Source organism: Papaver somniferum, chromosome 5, assembly GCF_003573695.1.
Source record: "Papaver somniferum cultivar HN1 chromosome 5, ASM357369v1, whole genome shotgun sequence".
In the NCBI taxonomy this organism is placed as follows: Eukaryota; Viridiplantae; Streptophyta; class Magnoliopsida; order Ranunculales; family Papaveraceae; genus Papaver; species Papaver somniferum.
In genome coordinates this window covers 57753191-57757674 of record NC_039362.1, presented here as the reverse complement: position 1 = coordinate 57757674, position 4484 = coordinate 57753191, and the positions used below count along the sequence as shown (strand labels likewise).

The window sequence follows — 4484 nt, the reverse complement described above, 5'->3', positions numbered from 1 at the left end:
GTTGCTATTTGGCAGCAAGAGTTGTCATCGCTTTTTTATTTCACTTCATGATGGTGGCATGTTGTAATACTACAATTGGTCAATCAGTCACTATATATATCAACAGTAAATGCTCAAATTTTTAGAGAAGAAACCATTTGTTCACTATTACTAAGGTCTTACTAAATTGCCCTTCTTTCTTTTTCTGTTTTTCACTTTCGCCTGCACTTTGGAAACCTTACAACTCGCAATGAACCCTGTTTACATGGTATTCTTTCACTTCATAAGAGACGGCAACTCTGGGAACTACAACTACAGTTTGGAAGTAGGTGTGATGAGTTTTATCCACGGTGGAGTATAGATGTGTGTGCTGATGCTTTTCATTTAAAGAGTATAGTTGTTGAAAAACAAATGTCTGTGTTGATAAGTTTTTTCAGTCTCAAAATGGTCAGTGTAGGAAAACTGCTCTTGGTGTCAGATTATTGCATTATGTTCTAAATTTGGTCATTAAGTACATCTATTGTTGTTTGGTTTCACACTTGTAAAATATTATAGAATACCTCGCTATAAATGTGGCTCTAACCTTATTTTGATGCGGATTTGTGCACGGAAAACCTAGAACTCTATTTGAGATTTTTTAAGAGCGATTTAGACACAATTTTTACATAGGATTTTTGACGGTTAAATTTTCAATTCTTTTTGATCTAGACAAACCACCAGAATAATGTTCAGGAAATAAATTTTGATAGGTTCATCATTTCGTCGGCCCCCATTGCTGCAACAAATATCTAGTGTTATTATGATATATTTATTTCCAGCTGCAGAATTTACCGTATATTTCTGTAAAAATGATGATTTTTGATTTGGGTTGGCCTTGATTTATACTCTCATGTGTTTGGAGTATTATAAGTTAATATTTTCTTCCACTGTCTCGATGAGTGTTATAAGGATAGTAAGTGAGAGAGTCAATGCTCACTTAATTGTTTAATTTCTAGATTATTTAAGGTTACTCAAACGATTGGATTTTCCTGAAACCAATTTTAGTTTCTAACTTTATCGGATATGAGGTAAATATGATAGATTGTTTCCTATAAGAATGCTATTTGCAACTGCGTAAATACTACGAATAGCGTGTCTAATCTAGTTATCTATAAGTTAATGTATTCCTTATGAGGTTTGTTTTAAATTGACAGGGACCAAGGAAAACGATTGTCGCTACCGAGCCTCGTGTTAGATGACTCCACCAATGTAATTATCATTTCTTTAACAAATATAGTTGGAGCATCCATCCTATTTATGTATATCGTATTGCAACCTGAATACTTTCCTGCCATGGCTTACTAGTGCTCATGTGGCATGCTCATTTATGAAGAATTTGAAGCAAAAAAGACGACTTTGAGTTTCTTCCTTACACACTGTTGGTACCAAAATTTCGTATGATGTCAGAGTTTTGGCAATATTTTATCCAGATTTGGATAGCTTAGTAAAATGAATGACCGAACCTAATTATGTAATTTTTATATTCTGATAACATACTAAATGGATGACCGTATTATGTAGTTTTCAGATTTGGATAACTTAACAAATAAATAACCCAACCTTTTTTCTTTTGGTCGGCAAAAGTAAAATTAATAGAAAGCACACAAGTCGCGTGAAGGCTATTACAGCTGAAGGTGGGCAGAAATTGCCCAAAGAACAAAGAAAGCACAAAGGAAAAGAAATTCGAAGATCTCTGGGCACGTAAGAAGGTCAATAAGAGAAAATCAACTTGACGAACCTAGAGACAACGCTTTTAAAAACAAGGTTACAACCAAACAAATCATCTGATGCTATCAAATGTCCTCCTCATCCTCGATAATTAAAGTTTCGTGATTTTTCTGAAGTTCGCTAAAAATTTGATGACAATTTGTCTTCGAAGAAGGGAAGCCAAATCCCATAAGAGAACCTAACTCCTTGAGACTAGGAGCTGAAATCTTATGAGGATCAGTGAAATTTTTCGGAAAGATCTTCTTGTTTGTATTTAGAGTTCCATTAGGAAATAAGCCCGTAGCTTCAGATTTCAAGCTCAAATTTCTAATTGATCCGATATTTGGCTCCGACGACGACGGTTTAGTGTAACTAATTTCTGAATCTTCCATTTGTAACTGTGATGTACCCACTTCCTCGTCTTCTCCCAGCCCCTGGAATCTGTTATGCAATTCAAACCCTGTAGGAATATACAGATCAGTTGATGTAGTACTAGCCGCTTCCATAGCTTCAGATTACAGATCCATAAAATTTAACAAAACAAATGACTGAACCATTTCACTTCGGATGACAAACATACCAAAGAAACTGAACCTAGTTTGTACATTGAAAGTAAGAAGAAAAGGGAACCATTTATCTTCAAAATATATTATAGTTCAGAGTTTCAAGTTTGGACATCAAAAGTAAGAAGAAAAATGAACCACACACGCTATACGTCAAATTGGTTCGTTTATTTTTCAACGATCAATCTGCACCATATTATTTTTAAACATTTAATGAACCCTCTAATTGAATGTGTGAGGCTCAGATGTATAACGAACTCTTATCGATGTAATTAAAATTATACAATCAAGAGATTAAACCATCTCAAAATAAATGAAATTATGATTTTCTAAAATATAATCGGAGGATTGACCACAGTGAAACAAAATCAAAACTCACGTGTTTTTTCATCCAAGTCTTTAACAACTGAAATTTCAAAAGATATTAGCATAAAGGCAACAATAAGACTCAACCAAATGGACTTTTCTGTTTCCTCTTTCCTTTCCTCTTCTCCTCCTCCTCCTCCTCTGATAACAGACCCATCAAAACCCTAAAAGCCACCTGCTCCGATTTGTTCCATGGAGCAGATCGGAGCAGTCCATCTCAAGATCTCCCTTACAAACTCTTTATCTTTCACTTCTTAAAGTTTTTTTGGTTCTTAGTTTTCCTGCTAGATCTAAAAAAAGGATGTAGCTTTTCTTAGTTCTTTGTTTTAGTTTGATTTCACTTACGTTGTTTTCTGCATCTTAATTTGGGTTTTGTTGGTTTTCTTCAATTTTTTGAAGTGGGTAACATCATGTTTTTCTCTGGAGAAATATCACCTGCAATAGTAAGGAAAACAACTTCACCTCTAGTTAAGGAATCAAGAACAGATTTGACTTCAAGATCTCCAACAACAATCTCTGCAACAACAATGGTTACCAAGACTCCTATGCCGATTCAGACCGATTCAGACTTCATCAGACCTCATACAACCGATTTAGAAGACCCCTGCTACTGTAGATTTAGTTTTAGTTTATGTTACCTTGTTTACTTTTCTTTACTCTACCTTGTTTTACAAGGTGTTAAAAAACCCTGGCTGAATCTTATGATTTCATTTCTGCTTTTGGCACTGATGCAAGTGTGTTTGGTTTGGTCTCAAACAAAACAAACTTGGCCTCCTGATGTGGATTTGTCCTTCGGGACTTTGATTTGGTTGTAAGGTTTGTATGGGTAGGAAATCTAGTCAAGAATTGGAGGAGATCTGTTAACTTTGGTGATTGTATTTTGAACCTTTTGAATCTTTTAAAATCTGTAACGATTCCGATTCCTATTCCTATTCCGGATCGTCTATGTAATGATTTCTGAGGCTTGTCTCTTTTATGAAAAAAAGACTCAACCAAATGAGAACCTTAACAATTTTTGTACCCTTTTTTAAGCACTCTCTCTATTTTACCTTAGCTGGTGGGAGAAAATGCATATACCCGAGAAGAGAAGGGTGAGGAAACTATGTCAATTTTGAAGCCCTACACATGGAATGGAGGAGAAGAAGAAGAAAGACATTAAAGCGAGTTCTCTCCTAATTAAAGTCCAATAACATCAATTGGGGATATTATTGCAAAATGATGAAATAAAGTTTAAATGGGTCCTAAAAAAATACCAAGTACTTGTTTTTATAATAGAAAATAAAAATGGCAATCCCTTTATTATTTAGTGGGTCTAGTACTAGATTTTGACAGGAATAAAAAACAAATTTGGATTAGATTTACTTTGATCCACCGTTTTGTGTGGTAGTAGTAGCAACAATACAAGGTTCTGATAGGCACCCTTTACCAAAGTAGGGATCATCAACGTGTGCCACAGTGTCAGTAGTTGCGACCTAAATTTGGTGCACACTCGCAATTCTGCAGGTACTGCAAGAGGAACAAAATGTCGCTTTGTTGAACAAGCAATGAGTCCGGAGCATATTGAGGGGATGGCGCTTTGGGAGGCAGTGAAGTGGGATTGAGCAGCTAAAGATGGAGGCAGTAAATTTCGAAACAAACTCCATGATTTTGGTTGAAGCTATCATTAAAGGGTCAGTTTTAATTGGCAATTTCATAACTTTCTTAGAGATATTATTCTTTGCTTCAAAAATTTTAGAAATTGGAAATGTTACTATGTTCCAGAGGAACAAAAAGGCAGACATTCTTTCGAAAACAAAAGGATGTCTGACCACCAACCCAGATGTATCTCTG

At 35.2% G+C, this 4484-nt stretch overlaps 1 long non-coding RNA gene across 1 annotated transcript; it reads right to left on the bottom strand.

Moving 5' to 3' along the window:
- Window positions 1-1557: 1557 nt before the first annotated feature.
- On the bottom strand, window positions 1558-3892 carry LOC113281640. The gene is made up of 2 exons (XR_003326295.1): window positions 2668-3892; window positions 1558-2185 (listed from the first exon to the last, which is right to left on the bottom strand). It is a non-coding gene; the product is annotated as an uncharacterized LOC113281640 (long non-coding RNA).
- Window positions 3893-4484: the final 592 nt, after the last annotated feature.